A 17123-nucleotide genomic window follows, 5' to 3' on the forward strand; every position below is an offset into this window, starting at 1 on the left:
CTTTTGCATAAACTGAGCAAAATACAGCAATTTATCAGCTCTTCGTGGACATTTCAAGATTTATATACATTGCAGTTCTACATTTTTATTCTACATTTTCTTTCATTAGAATACTGCGCTCAAGCTAGATTAATTGAGGCAAGCCAACGTTATAAAAACTCTGTTCAATAGCAGCAGATGCCTTTATTCTCTGCATCCCTCCATAAAACCCAACTTTTTAGAATTTGAGTCTCTATATAAATATTTCCCTTATAAGACAATACAAAGATTCCACGCATCTGTCTCTCATTAAGCCAATTACTAGTTGTCCAATAAAGTCCATATTTATCCAGATTTCTTATTAATAAAAGTATTGTTAGACTCCATAAGCCAAATTCTGCTAGGAGAACCAGAGAAAACTACCAGGATTGAACTAGATTGACAAGAGTGATTTGGCACTTAAGCTTTCTAGTCCTGACCCTTGGTGGAAGCCCCAACAATTTAAACACTTAGACAACAGGGCAGGACTTACTGCTGTGAGATTCAGAGACTTCAGCTCAGGAGGGACTAGACTTGCCAGCTGGAGCACGAACGAGGTCTTATACTAGAGAGTGTACAGCTGGAGTGCTAGGGTAGTTTAATATTGGGTCCACACCTGTTCAGCATCTTCATTAATGATGTGGATGATCGGGCAGACAGCACTCTCAGCAAGTTTGCAGATGGCACAAAACTGATAGGTGCTGCCATCCAGAGGGACCTGGACAGGCTGGAGAAATGGGCTGGAAAGAACTTCATGAAGTTCAGCAAAGGGAAGTGCAAGGTTCTGCACCTGGGGAGGAACAGTCCCATGCAGCAGGACACGCTGGGGCCACTCAGCTGGTAAGCAGGCTGCCAGAAGAAGACCTGACAGACACCAAACTGAACATGATCCAGAAATGAGCCCTTGCCACAAAGAAGGCTAATGGCATCCATTAGGCAAAGCACCGCCAGCAGGATGAGTAGAGTCCTCTCTACTCATCACTGGTGAGACCACATCTGGGGTGCTGGGTCCAGTTCTGGGCTGCCCAGTACAAAAGAGATGTGGACACTCTGTACAGAATCCAGCAAAGGGCCATTAAGATGATGAAGGGCCTGGAGCACCTCCCCTATGAGGAAAGGCTGAGAGAGCTGGGACTGTTCCGCCTGGAGAAGAGAAGGCTTGGGGAGGACCTTGTTGTATATAAATACCTGGTGGAAGGGTGCAAAAGGATGGGGCCATACTCTTTTCGGTGATGCCTAGTGGGCACAAACTGGAGCACAGGAGGAAGACGATAAGGAAGCACTTCTGTGCTGTGTGGGTGACCGAGCATTGGCACAGGCTGCCCAATGAGGCTGTGAAGTCTCTGTCCTTGGAGAACTTCAAAAGCCACTTTGACAGGCTGTGGGCAACCTGCTCTGGGTGACCCTGCTTGAGGAGGGGTGTTGAAACAGATGACCTCCAGAGGTCCCTTCCCACTTCAACCATTCTATGATTTTATGACGTGTCTTGAAAAAAAATCCTTGTTAGGGCCAGCAGAATCAAACTTTAGGAAGTAAAGGAGCATCTGTTGCTTCTGAGGACTCTCTGAAATTGACACTTCTGGAACTGCATTTCTCAATTTTTTTAATGCTGGTTATGAAAGTCATTTGAACACAGTTTGTGGTAGTACAATTTTACCTGACAGCTTGGTGATTAGGACACCTTCCCAATACTAACGATTTGCTGGACAATGGACAAGGTCTTCTTCAAAATTAGGTTTCAGCCTAAATTGCATCATACCTAGAAATGTCCTAGAATTACCTAACGTAAGTTACAATAAAGGATTTGTCTTTGAAAACAAAATAGGCTCCTGGGACACCACGATGGTAAAAACAGTGAAGATAGCAAAAGCTAGTAAGATATTAAAAACATGAAAACTGATTCAGGCTCAGTGAACCCAAAACTGTTTTTCTGCCACACTTACATTATCCTACTGCTAACAACATTTAAGGTTCCAGGGGAAACGTTTCAGTAACTGCAAGCTGCCTGGATTTAGTGCAAATCTGTCAGTGCGGTGGTTCTGTGTCACATTCTGGCTCCCTACCTAGCCTCAAGTCAACCCCTGTAACCAGAGGCTTGGTTACATAAGGATATGTTTAAAAGCATATGTGAGACAACACCCAGAATAAACATGATTTGCCTTTTTCATATTGGGCATGGAAATTATCATTCCTAGTAACTTTATCGTAATCATGATAGCTGATATCTGAACTTGCTCTTTTACTTAAAATAGCAGTACTTGATCTGACACCAAATGAAATGAGCTTTGACACAAAGTGAGGTGACTTTCCTGTTTTCCTTTAGAAGATACCTAAATTTTTGCATGCATGGGATGAACTGTATGGTTTATGTAGGACCAAACTGAGTACTTCATCTGGAGAACAAGTCCTACGAGGAGCGGCTGAGGGAGCTGGGCTTGTTCAGCCTGGAGAAAAGGAGGCTCAGGGGCGACCTTATCGCTCTCTACAGGTACCTTAAAGGAGGCTGTAGCAAGGTGGGGGTTGGTCTGTTCTCCCATGGGCCTGGTGACAGGACGAGGGGGAATGGGTTTAAGTTGTGCCAGGGGAGGTTTAGGTTGGATGTTAGGAAGAACTTCTTTACCGAAAGGGTTGTGAGGCATTGGAAAAGGCTGCCCAGGGAAGTGGTGGAGTCACCATCCCTGGAAGTCTTTAAAAGACACTTAGATGTAGAGCTTAGGGATATGGTTTAGTGGGGACTGTTAGTGTTAGGTCAGAGGTTGGACTCGATGATCTTGAGGTCTCTTCCAACCTAGAAATTCTGTGATTCTGTGATTTATGCACATGCATTTCCAGCTTTTCAAGATACAGTTCTATTAGTGGCATTGAAAACGATACTTTTTTATAGTATTTCCCCACCACCACCCCTTTTTTCTAAGGAAATAACAGAGGAAAGCAACATTTTTTGCTTATTTTTAAGTACTTGCACTACTTGCCTTGAGGACTCCAACACATGGCTCCCCCACTCTAAAGCAGTCATGTGGGCAGCACCACTCAAATCTTTTGTGACACCATAAAAAATCATGTTACTGTTAAACTTCCAGATTAGTCAGTCAGGCTTCCAGGGACTCTGGGACTTGCTATTCTGCAAAACTGGGAAAATAGGACGCATCAACAGATGCCCTTATTCTCCCTCAATCCCAGACATGCAGAATTTCCTGCCCTGGTAAAATTTGTCTTCTTCTTCCTCACTTTTCCCAGTGCTAGGGAGGAGGTCCCCCCCATGCTGTCCTGCCCACTGTGCTCAGGAGAAAGAGGTGGAAATGGCAGAGCATGGGTGAGAGAAGCAGGATAGGGCTAGGCTGGACCAAGTGGGGAGAAACAAAAATTGTGGCATACTTTGTAATTGTGTAATGATCACTGTTACTGTCTCAGCACTTTCAAATATTCCTGCAGTAGCTATGGGACAACAAATGTGCTCACCTTACCCTCTTATGGCAGTCAGCAGGTGAGCGGGTGGAGTCCCCACAAATAGGAGGGGATGTTGTGGAAGGTAAAGTCTTGTCTGTGGGGAAGGTTCCTAGTATTGGAGGAAGCACTTCTGGGGAATGAGGGTAAATATTGAGCAAGCACAAGTGTCTGTGTGCAGCTGGACAAAAGTTTAGTTGTTTCAGTCACTTCTTGCCCCCTGGAACACAGCTATTTCATCACGATACAACCAGATCCCTTTTAAGATATTTAAGGCAGTCCCGCATGGTTGAGCTAAACGAAAACATTCTCCTAGGTATATGAAGAGGAAAAGCATTTTCTCCTCAACCAGGCTGTCCTTCTACCTCAGCAACATAAAAGACTGATTTATGGCAGAATGACAGTTTTGAAAAAAGTCTCCAAAATTCCAAATAAATAGCCCCAGTTACAGAAAACACAAAGCAATCCACAAAACAGTTAAACTTTATAGCAGCCCTAAATGCTGCAGGTAACTTGGCCTTTCTTAGCTTTCTTTGTGTGGCAGAGATACATGTGCGTAGTAAATATCAGCAAAATAAACACCAATGCTGTGCAAAGAACTGACAAATAGGGGGAAAATATGTCAATCTTTAACAAGATCTACAATTAAACATATAAAAAGCATGAGCAATTTATATGACTTTTCCTTGATTCAAACCTTTTTGTATGTTCTACCTACTGTCGGTTCTATAGACTTGATTCACAATGTAACCATCAAAACGTAAAATTCAAGCTGGTGATGTTGTAAAAGAAGAGACAATGAAAAACTCAGAGGTAAAACTGAAATGTGTATGAAACGACTAGGAAAGCAGCAAGATACCAAACTTGCTTGAATTTGAAATGTTTGTCCCAGTGCAAAATGAAAGCAACTGCTTTTGTGTGGTTTGGAAGCTCAATCTGTTAAATTTCAAAAATCATGCAAGTGTCCCCCATTTGTTCTCCAAAAGGCAACAAGTGGTTTATTGCCTAGACTAGGAGTTTAATTCCCCAACCTCTGTGCACTGTAAGTCACGCCACTTTCTTGAAAGGGCCTAATTAATGTAAACAAAGTTCTTTGTGAAATAAGGCACTCCTCAGAATAAAGGCTCAAGGATTAGGTTTTAGCATAGCAATTACATGCATTTTAAATAAAAATGATTTTACAGTTGAATTTCTTTTCCCCCCTCTTTTCCTTAACAGCATCATCATCCTGCATTTCACAGCCCACTAGCAAGACAGTGGGTCAGAACAGCTGCTGAAGTGAAGGACTAAAAAACACAAGGGGTTGCAAGGTAACTTAGAGAAGTTGTTATGTTCTTTATAAATTACAGTGATGTTAGGGATATGAAATTGACTACCAGTATGTTAAAAAATAAATAAATAACCATTTCACAACATATTGTTTGCTTTGTTTATACAGAAGCATTCTTCTATGTGTATGTCTTCTCCTTTATGTGTGTTAACAGCCATACTAGGTCAAACCAGAGGTCCAGACACGCAATTATTTTTTCTGTGAATAGTAGCAGATGTTTACAAAAAAGTATGAAGAATAGAGCAAATAGAGAGTCAGTCTTTCTCCACCATACCCTCTTAGCTTCTAGCAATCAATGGCTTTCCTGAGCAATCTCTTCCTCAGCCAGAGACTGCACACAGCCATTGTGTTTAATAATGAATTTGTCTAGCCCATTTTTGAACCCATTTATAATTCTGGCTTCACAGCATCTTGAGGCAATGAGCTCCACGATGTAATTATGTGCTGTGTGAAAAATATTTCCTTTTGTTCACTCCAAACCTGCTGCTTAATAGCTTTGTTGGGTGCTCCTGATTTCATGTATTATAAGAAATAATGAATAATAGTTGTTGGCATTGCAGAAGTAACACTGATCTCTGGCACAGCTCAGAATATCCCGAGGGGGTATTAGAGCAGCCAGGAATGAGTGATATTTCACTATCCTGGAAACAAGGTAGATACTTGGTATTGGAGCTGATAAAGTGGCTCTGTGCCACTTTGAGGATTTCCTTACTCGCAGACTCCTTACCTGGTTTATTATGCCAACTGTACGGAAGCTGCTTACTGGCGGTGCTACATAGAGCATAAAAGTTGAAGTATGAATGGGGGGTGAATGAGAAAAACTACAAATCAGAAATACTTAGTTTTACTCCAGTCCTTTGTCCAAATTGACCAGAGACACCAATGACAAACAGAAAGAGGCACAGATAAAAACCAAGGCTATGTGAATGAAAGCTCAGCTGATATCATAGCCTAATGCAGGGGACAATGTGCTGAAATACTTTTCATGCAAACACCACACCAAACCCTTCTAGCAATGAAAAATGGCAGACAGCACTTGGAAGTCCACAATAGGCTGAGTTAACAGTTGTGTGCAGTCTTTCTCAAGATTACAAAGCATACGTCTCAACTTGACAGCGTTGCCTAGACTCAGAGGATCTTGGAAGGACTTACAGATCTAAAAAGAGCCTTGTGCTACAAGCTCTTCCCCATCCATTTATATTGCCTTGTTTCTTTCCTAATTATTCATAAGGGATTGGAGATGGCTGCTTTTAATATTCTTTCATGATTAGAAGATGTAGGATCTGACCTTACCTTTTCAACATTTGTTATGCTATACCAGAATTTTGTTGCTTCGTCACCGTTCTTGGTAAGCAAAACCACAAAGATCGCTCATGTGTAGCTATTTACCGTAAACAATCAGAATGGTAATATTTTCTCATGTCAAAACTCTAAGCTCTGTGATAACAGCCAGGTATTTAAGCATCAAAGGCAAAATATTCCTGTTGCTGTCACCCAGACTAATCACAAGCTTAAACTTTATGCTTATTCCAGGAGCCAGCACTCCACTGAGCTTCTACCAGCCCAGAGCAAGCGCTAGGAGGCATTCAGATAGGAAACTTTGTGTTTGTGTTTGGCTAAGGTAAAGACAAAAAATCTATAATTTCACTAAAAAGAGGACATTCTATAACCCTTTCATTGCAGGCTACCTCTGTTAGCAAAGACATCCACGGCTGTGCCTGCCTCTGAACAGTCCCACCCTGTGCATCAAGAAAGGTCCTTGCTCCTTTGCCTCCCTTTGGCACGTGGTCTCCTTTTGGGAGTGGAGATTGCCTGTCTTGTGGAGACTCAGATATCTCCCTCATAAATAAAAGTCCTTCTTTTCTGTTACAGAAGAGCAGTTATTATTGCACAGGCAAGCACTAGGAAGCTAGATGGGCAACAACTGAGCTCAGCTGGCAGATGCATTATAACCCTACATAAACACAAGCTGTTTATTTTTTCCGTAGACCAAAGCACAGCACTGTCATTTGTGGATCTTTTTAAGATCTTAAGGGGAAGAAACTGCACTGTCTTGGTAGACAGATATTCAAGCTTTGTCACTATTGCAAGAACATGTCCAAGTGATTCTGTGCCCAATGCCTGTGGAAACAAAAGACACCCCTGGCGTTGCTTACATTTAAGCGAACGGTAAAATATAAGGAAATAATAAATAAATAAATAAATAAAATAAAAGCAACTTTTAAACAGTCCTTTGTATCTGTTTGAAACTAACTGAACATGCTTAAGGTACTCCCTTGCCTTGGACTGCAAATCACGCTCTAAGCCTAAACCTGCTGCTTCTGTCTTGTGAAGAAGTGTCAATATTAGGAATTTTCATCAGTCCTGAATGAAGCTGCAAACCCACTAACTCCGACAATTCTCCATGGTTGATGCTGCCACCGTATCATTTCAGAAATACTGAGTTCTCTCACTGACAGCATTAAGCAAGTCCCCAAAGCCAGCCTGCTTTTTCTTCTGCCCACCTCCTGAGCTGCTTTATTTCCACAGACGCTCTGGTATCCCCACTAATTTTGGCCCAGGAGCCAGTTTTGTTCCACAGTTGCCTTCTTCATCTTTATCTCAGGAGACATGTGGGAGCTGGACAGAGGTGATGGCAAGAAAACAGAGAGAAAAAAGGAGGCTTGCCAACCCACCGTGCCATGCCCACCTATGTATGGCCTGCCACAATTTCAGTGCACTTAATGAATCCTACAGTTTTCTGGGCCCATCAAGTATGTTGTAACAAAGAAATCATTCCTGCTGAGAAATGCAGAATCACCTGTTCCATTAACAGGACAATTACTAAAGCACTACAGGAAAAGTATAAGGAAAAGTCTTGTGTTCTAGCTAGTAAACTTCTTTAAAAGATGCACCAAGCCAGAGGCTACAGAAGAATACCATTTTTCAATTCTTGAAAAATTCATAATGGCTATTTCAACTTACTTAAAACAAATGCCTTATAGAAAATTATGCATATTTTAGGTATGTTGTGGATAAACTGATGCTAAATTAAAACTCCTAATAGCTAAATTATGCTAACTTGATTTGAAAAGTGTTCCTCTCACTACAAACAGCCAATACTAATGATCTGGTCATGAAACCAGCAATGGACTAAAATGCGTAATTATTTGTAGCGAATAAATACAAGACACAGAAAACACATAGGGTGTATTTATAATTAATAAAGAACAGATTATAATTGCATTTAACATCATTTGCATAATTTAAAATGGAATAACTACATGACTCATTTTTTATGTCTTTTTAAAGGGCACTAATAAAATATGAAGGAGGTAAGGAGGCTTCTATGAGTAGGAAATAATGAATAATATCTGGAACATTAAAGCACAATATATTATTCTGTGCACATAAATTGGACCAATTCATTTTTGCAGGTGCAATGGGAAAAGTATGGTACATCAGCAGTTTTCAAAAGTAAATAATATGTTAACCGAGGAAGGGATTACAGATTCTGATCAAATATTCAATGTCTTATCTGAATAATTAATAAGTCAGTCTGGTGCAAATATGCAGCATAGTTTCAAAAACTTTTATTTCCTTTGAATCCTACTTGTCACAAGCATTTAGAAAGTTTAACCTATCACCTTAGAGCTGTGAGTGTTACAGCTGCTCTTACAGATTTCCCTCTGGAATCTCATCTTGTGAGTGAAATTAAGTTCAATGCCCTCATTTAGTTTCCTACCATGGTGTTCAATAATCCATAATGGTGCATAGATTGGCTAAATCTGAAACTAAACCCTAATTTGAAAAGGTACACAGCATAGATTTGATACTAGCAAAAGCATAGTATCAAGATCATGCAGTAAAAATGACTTGCCTAACAGACAACCAAAGCAAAATATATTCTGAGAAGTCTGCTTAGTACAGCTGGACAGTTTCTCAATCTGTGGCTGCCAAAGGGGAAGAAGATGAGGCAGGCTGGAGAATAACGATGTGACAGATTTTACATGCTAAATTAGTGGAGTGATGTGCAAGCGCTGGGGTTATTAGAAGAATAAACATATGCATCTGCATACATCCAAAACACACGAGGAAGCAGCACAATGGAAAATGTTGATTCTTTCCATTAAAAAAAAAAGCATAACCCCTGTGTTAATTACTTGGAGTTATCAGATGTGGATACTGGATTTCAAAAGTTCTGCTTGCTGCCAAGTTGACAACAGTCAGCAAAACTTGGAAGCTATTTCTTTTATTGCTCCAATTTGGCACTACACATGCCTACAAATCTTGCCAGAAGAAATTGAGCAAGATCCTGCAATGCCTGCAGAGAATATAGGATCCTAATGAGGGAGTCAAAGGTCAGGGAAAAGGGGTGCAAAAGTAAAATAAGTTTTGAAAGGCTGCTGTGGCAACTGGACTGAAGATGGGGAAAAAACTACTAAAAAGCAAACAACAACTAAAAAATCCTTCTAAATTAGATTTAAAGTTTATTGCCATGTGATAATGAAGGACAAGAGGCACATCGACAAAACTGCATGCAACAGCTAAAATGGTTGCATTTTAAATACTTAAGTAGACTCACCCATTAAGGATCAGGAATAGCATCAGAGGTGTTTATCGTGCTTTGAATCATTGTTTGATGTTGAGGCCAGCTATATTGACACATGAAAGGAAACACCTAAACATGGACGAGAGTCCCAGGGCATCTTCACTACCAATACATTGACCAGATACACCCTGTTTTTTATTGATAGTGTTTGAATTTGTTCATTATGTGATTACCATCGCATGCACCAGGACCACCAGACTCAGCAGGGGCAGAGACTGCTATTAAAATAGCTGCCAGAGCTCCTACATAAAACCAAGTTGCATTCAGTTATTAGTGCCTTGTTTTAACTGTCATTGCCTAAAGGGGTGCAATCATTATGAAAGATGCACTTAAAAGCTACTAAACTTTTATTTGGACACATCCTAAACTATACGTTACGTACAAGACTCTGGTAGAACCACACAGAGAAAAACACTGGGATGAAATAGGTATCCTTGTTCTTGTTAGGCAGCTTGGCTGCCTGAGATCATATAACACAGTTCAGTGCTTGGGCTAGTAAGGAGAGGAAAAACAGAGGTCCACACCCAAGTAACTCACAGAGTAATTGGTACCAAAAACCAGCCATGTCACAGCATGAGCAAACAGCCGCCTACACCGCACTGAAAGTAATCCTAAGGATATGGAAGCATTCTAGTACATACTCCTCTGCAATTTTATTATTCAAACAGATAAAACCCTAAAGCCTTTGTAATGAAGCCACGACCTGCCTAAATCTATAATCTGTGGTAAGAATAAATTCTAATTAAGCCTGCTTAAACAAAAACAAACCAGAAAGCTGCTTCTGCATATACGTGCACATCTATTTGAACTGGAGGAGAAGGCATTTAGGAAGAGTGGGAGAACAGCGAGATTTAGAAACTCCTGGGACACCTTGATCACTGTGCAGTGAGCCATACTGCAGCACAGGAAGGCAGTGCTATGTGAGTGATACTAAGTACTATGAGAGCACTTTTCATACATTCAAAATTTGTTAAAAAGCAGAAATTCACAGCTATTAAGGATAGATTAAAAATCACATAAAAATGGCTTAGAAACCAACATATTCATGCAAAATGAAGGTGCCTCTGAACTGAAACAAACTCTTATCAGCTGCCATCCAGCTAAAATTGTTATCAGTTGATTCCTGCAGATCAACAACTGAACTGTTGTGACCTTTGTTAATGAGTTAAAGGAATATTGCATGCACTGGGAAGCTGAGTCACTAACTATGCAAATTATTTATTAGCAAACGTTGCTTCTGGTTTGGGATGACTTTATTTCAACAGTTGGGTGTTGATCTGAAGTATCTTAGTATTTCCAAACCAAAACATGGTTTGAGGACATGGTGGCTTCTCGGTTTTACTATTGCATTTGACATCCCTATGTGTGATCTCTCCAGTGCTGAGGCTTCCAAGGTCCACGAGTCTGGAACTCATGCAGGAACAAGTTACATGAGATTCATAGAAAGCTGCTGCAGATCCTGTGACAATCTGAAATACCTAGGGTGTTCTGAACACAGTCATTTGATAAGAGAATACCCATCTCACATAAAAACCTTTGTATCACCATAAGCTGTGGTTATCCTTCATTGTGCATGGGAGAGAATACTTGTGTGGCCTATAATCACACCACTGCAACTTCCTGGTATTAAAGATGTCACTGGGCGTTCAGGTGATTGTTCTCAGCCCCATCTAAACAGATGAGACTTCACAAAAAATAATAGTAATTATCACTACAGATGAATATTTCCAACAATTTTCCGCACCATTTTCACAGGACAAATTCCCACTATTTTACTTATGTTTTGATTTCTATTAGGTTTCCAGTTTCTGATGACTTTTCTCATTATTACAAAAACAGAAAGACAAAGGAAAGAGAAACTAACAGTTACCTTTCTCCCAGCTCTGAAGGACACAGATGATGTCCTTCATGTATTTCAACTGTGTACTAATGCCCCCATTCCCACCCAATGTTCCAGAGCCTTTTTGCTTTCTTTGTACTTTGTGTCTTGCAGGATAGAAAATAACCTGCACTGATTTTGGTATTGACTGCCTCAGCTGGTGTTGCAGAATATCAAATAAAATCAGGGAAAAGGCATGATAAAAATGTACAGGTTGGAGGAGAAACAGGCCGAATGCAGGCTCAATGAACACACGTGGAACAAACAGCACCAACTGGGTTTTCTCAGTAGCAATATCAACCTAACATCAGCAAAACACTAATTTCTCCTACTATTCCCAAGATTTCAGAACAGGGCCCCAGAAGCAAAGGACTTGCAAGTTCCATGTGGCATGGCATTTGTCTTTTAGCTGGAACCAAAAAGAAAGAAAAGCTGCAGAAGAATGGGTGGGAGTGACAGTATTCAAGTCTGTTGTGCATTTGAATGACAGGAAAAAAAAAAAAAAAAAAAGGAAACTATCAGGTTTCTGTCTTATGTCAGACATTTATCTAACAGTGGTCTGTCTAAAGAAAGCAAAATCTTAAGTGGGTAACTATGGGGAAACCTTCCTTCATGAAAAACTTGCCTGAAATATTTTCTGTTCCCAAACACCAATATTTATGCTGTTTTTGGAGAGCTTTTTTTTTATTTCTTATTTTGTTTCCTGTTTTTAAGGCTGTTTTCTTATTATTCCAGATATTTCACTGACCAGCAACACACTGAGTGAAAAACTCTTTGCTTTTATTGACAGTCATCACATCTACCTGTGCGTCTTTTGAAGTTCCATTTCAATGAATATGTTGCTATGAAGACAGGATTTCTTTCATATCATCCATTATTCTCAAAACTCACCTCCAAATCCTCTTCAATTATCCATTTTTTGTGATCACCTTTGACCACAGTCCCCCAAGGTAAAACTGATCAGTGACTATGACCAGGTAACCTGTTTTAAAATACTGCTACCCATCTATAATAGGTGTTAAGAAGCGCTAAAAGAAAATGAATTGTTTAACATATATTAGATTATATATTTCATGTTCCTGACCTTGATATGCCCTCTGAGCTTGTATCCACACAGGTATCTGTCTGTTTAACTGCAGTGGTTTAGAGATTAATACAGTTACATTGGTGCAACCCCTCAGAGTGGAGACCATGCAGCATAAAAGGGGCACAATCTGCACAGTGAATTTTGACAGCACATAACGCCACAAAATTCAGAACAGTACGCGTTTAATGATACCAGTGTCAAATTGTTTCTTGACTGAAACAGCTGAACTGCCACAAAACTTTGAGAAAGAAGATGTGCGACAGGAAGGGAAGAGAAGGAAGGAGAAGAGACAGTGGGGGGAAATGCTTTAAGGTTAAAGCTACACGAAGGAGCCTTCTTTAAACTCTGTTATCGACACACTGCTGTTAGTGACAGTAAGCAAGGCTGATCTGAGAAGGATACCCTTTGCAAATCCTGGCTTTTCAAAGGAACCTCTGTTTTTGAAGTAATGGGAGCTCAGAAGTCCCTGTCATGGAACATAATGTGGAATTGATTTTGCGAGGCTTTATCTACACAAAGTTGCACTGGTTTAATTAAAGGTGTGTTTTTAAATCAATTCAGCTAAACCAGTCCAGGCTCTTGTGTGGACACTCCGAAATCGATTTGAGACTGTCTTATGTCAACAGAGCTTAATTTGGCAAAGAACCAATTTACACTGAATAGGCACAATATTTTTTTGCTGATTGAAAGATCCAGAAATAGGTTTTAAAATAAATCTTATTTAAAACAATAGGTTTGATGAATGTCTCTATTTCTACCCTAGCCGTGTGCTAAGCCCTTCTGGTCTCCAGTAGCCTACTCCAACTGCTTAGGAAGGAGTTGAATTCACTTCTTGCAGCAATGTGTTTAAGGCCTTCTGACAGATAGCTATCTTTCTGAAAGGATACAGTGTAAAGCCCTGTGAAAATACAAAGTCTAAAAAGGCGGCAGGTGTAAGGACGAAAAAGCAATCAACTGTAGAGACCACTTTCATCCTCCTTTCCTATTTGTTTTGTTTCTGTAATGCAGAAAGGAGATAAGGAAAGTGTCTTCTCCATGATGAGTAAAAGCCTTCATGCTCTAGAAGTAGGGAGCAGCTAAAATAATGCACAATTAGTGGGGGGAGGCGTTGAAATCAGGACAACGATACTCTGTCAATCTAACACTTCTGGAGCTAAGCCAAAACCTTTCCTTTCTAAAGGGTCTGGCAGGGGATAGAAAGGATTTTAAAGATCTACTGTAGACTAGCTGTGTGGAAATTTCCCAGAGTTTAAGGATTTCTGTGCAATCCCCTTCAATCATTCACACTCCACCAGGCCATAAATGAAGGCCTGCATTTGAGTCCACAGCTGACAGAAAAGTGTTCATGCTACTTCCACACCTGAGAAACACATGGGAAAATGGGTGGTGTACTTGTTAGCGGTGTGCTGGTGAGGACATGCCTGTATTTGCTCTTGCTCTACAGAAACAGCTGGACACAAAATCCAAAGCTGCACCATTGCGGCCAAGGTTCGGGGCCTGATCCTGCTCTAGGGAACAGGAATCTCCACAACGCCACAGCAGGAGCAGGACTGGGCTGTGGGATGCTTCCCTGCTAATATTCAGGCACAACCTCTTCACTGCTGAGAGCCAAAGTGTCTCAGCTCCTTCCAGAAGGAGAACAAAAGGGCATCGTTCTGCCAAGCGCTGTGTTCTCTCGAGCCTCTCTGTACACTGGGACCTGAGGGCACTCTGCATCTCAAGTGGGCAATCATAGTGCAGAGTCGAGCAGCGACTGATTAAGTACCAGCCTGCCATTGCCTAAAGATGAATTTCCAACCCTTTTCCTTTGTGTCTGTTATGTTACTCTGAAAACTCACGTATGAAGCTAACAGGACTTAAAACTACATAGATGTGCTTAGATGGTGAACTGTTGCCCTAATTATTGTGAACCGTGGTCCTAATTATGAAGTTTTATTTTAAAGCACTTATAACTATGCATGACACTGAGTTCACCGTATCCTTTCACTCCTCTGAAGTGCTGCTAGTGGGTAGTGTGCTACTTCACTTTCTGATCAGTTCAACAGATTTATTTTCAGAGTGAATCCTGTGTGAATTTCTCCCGATTCAAACCCTTTCCCTGCTGAGACCATATAATCCTGCCGTCTTGTTAGAGCAAAAATCATCTATGAGACTTCATTCAAAACAAATCCCCTGCCAAACTGTTCCTTCCTTTTCACCTGGACAGTTATCTTTCTGATAATTTATATGGAAAAAGTCCTTCTGTTGACTAGTTCAACCTTGTAAGGAGGACAGTATCAGTCTGACAGCAGCAAAAACAGAGATTCTCAAATGTAGCAGTGCAAGAACATACTGGGCAGTTTTCTACTGCATATGGAGAAAAAAAGGAGTACTGCAGTAGTGCAGCAGAGAAAAACCTCAAATATACAGCTTGTTATGGTTCACATTGATTATAAATGATTTCCCTATACAAAGTGGACTTTTTCAAATGCAGCTACAATATTTTAAGACCCCCTTCCTTTACTAACACACTGCACCCTAATGTATTGAAGCTACTGTCATTAGTCATGACTATACCTACTGTCTGTAATGGGATGCCATTCCTCAGCTTGATAAGCTCAAAATTAAGTGATTTTCCTGGAAACTGTTTCTCTGCAGCATCATTTGATCCACTCGTTTAAAAAGCCATGTCATTGGTTGCATTATAAATTCCATTTTACACTCTTCTTTTTTAAAGAAATTAATTGTAGCTTTCCTCTAGGCTTAATGCTGATATAAAAGGCTTTGGCTGATGAGCAAATCCCTTCCAAATACAAGAGTTTTCAATTCCATCATTTTTAAATAACAGTGTCATAAAAAACTCAAAGGAACAAACTTGTTTAAGTCAGCAGCACAAATGAAAGTTGACAAGTGATTAGCTCCTTCTGGGAATTAATTGTTTTCTACATTTGAGAGGAAAAAAAAATGTCATAAGTGACTTTGGAAAGGGCCTGAAGCATGGGCTTAGAAAGTATAATACTATATAAACATCAATTTAAACGATTACATATTTAAGCAGTTTTTATAACATGAAGTTGCCATGAAAAAGCACAACAAACTCCCCCCAAAAAACATTTCTTGCAAAGAGGAAGCAATAGGCATGCTTGTAAAAACTCAGCAATGTATTAATAATGACTTCATCTTGAAGGACTCATGAAGTGAATACATGAGCTCCTGCCTTCAAAACTTCAGCATGGTATCTTGAGTCTCTAGGGCAGTGCATATCTGTGCCTGCCCAAAAGAGGAAACGTTGCTTGCAGGGTGAAAGTAATTTAAATGACTTCTGCTGGTTGTCCTCCTCCCTTCTCTTTCTATCAGATGAAAGAATGAGAAGGCATCTTTTTTCCTGGCTTCTCCTTTGAGAAGACAGAGTTAAAATCACATCTGTATCACTCTGCTTCTTGCTGGCTATGCCATAGTCACATCACAGCAAGAGCCATTTACATCTGTTCCTCTGATTTCTCACATCCTCGTTTCCAAGGAAAGAAAATTTAGGACTGGGTAGTGGGTTGGAGATGCAGTGCAGTTTGGACAGGTCTCTCTATAGACAAATGGACACTACTACATAGAGATAGATGCAGCCTCTGTCAGGTGTAACCTGCCCCTGGGAACAGTGGGGTGGGCTGCTGGTGGTCACTATTCATTTCCTGAACGACAGCACAGGGAACAATTATAATCATTTTCCAGACTGGTGGTATCATTTTGGATCACAGTCCATATAAACTATTAAAAGTTATCAGACTGTTTTGAGGTGACAGCTTCAAATATGCCTACAGATCAGACTCTCTAAGTTGTTATGCATTGCAACTTCGTACCTGAGCAATCAAAAATTATTTCACAAATTCTCACACACTCCTATGACAATTTTCATTATATGTAGTCCAACCCTGTGGATCAATCTTATGTATTTTTCCTCTGTGAAATAATATTTTTATGTTACTTGTTTCTTGGGTTCAAATCTACTCAACTCTAATCTTGGGGGAAACTCTACTCGTTATAACCATTATATCCTATTTGTGCATATGGGAACCATTTATATGAATAACTTCCTTAAGCTCTGAGCTAAAATACAGAGAAGAGTGGACAAATTACATTCATTTTTATGCCCTAGCAATTAAAATAACAGACCTGTCAGATTTCAAAGGGTCTCAAAACCACACTCACACTACACAAGGAACCCAGGCTGAGATCACAGAATCACAGAATGGCTTGGGTTGGAAAGAACCTTAAAGATCACCTAGTTCCAACACCCTGCCATGGGCAGGGATGCCACCCACTAGATCAGGCAGGCCAAGGCCCCATCCAACCCGGCCTTGAACACCTCCAGGGATGGGGCATGCACAGCTTCTCTGGGCAACCTGTGCCAGTGCCTTGCCAGCCTCTGAGTGAAGAATTTCTTCGTAATGCCTAATCTAAATCTGTTCTCTTTAAGACCATTCCCCTTTGTCCTGTCATTATCTACCCAATCAGAAATGTGATTTGGATGAGGAATGGTATGCTCTTGAAACTCTTCAACATAACTAAACTTTTGAAGGCAGGTATATTACCAAAAATTTTGGGCATTACAGCAAGGTCTGCTTGTGTTTTGCCTTTTTCCTATACAAACTGACTCATCTCACAAGTAAGACTGGATCTGAAGTGCAATGATGTTGTATTCCTGCAGTCTTTGCCAGGATATAGTGGTCATGACATTTAAAACATACATAGTAACAGGGAGAAACAGATTCTGTAGCATGAAATGAAGAAACAGGAGCTG

At 40.4% G+C, this 17123-nt stretch overlaps 1 protein-coding gene across 10 annotated transcripts in view; it reads right to left on the bottom strand.

Annotated features, from left to right (window-relative positions):
- Window positions 1-17123, bottom strand: part of PTPRM (protein tyrosine phosphatase receptor type M) — a 465329-nt gene that overhangs the window by 72803 nt on the left and 375403 nt on the right. The gene's annotated exons all lie outside the window — the stretch shown is intronic.

Source organism: Aythya fuligula, chromosome 2 (genome assembly GCF_009819795.1).
Source record: "Aythya fuligula isolate bAytFul2 chromosome 2, bAytFul2.pri, whole genome shotgun sequence".
Classification (NCBI taxonomy): domain Eukaryota; kingdom Metazoa; phylum Chordata; class Aves; order Anseriformes; family Anatidae; genus Aythya; species Aythya fuligula.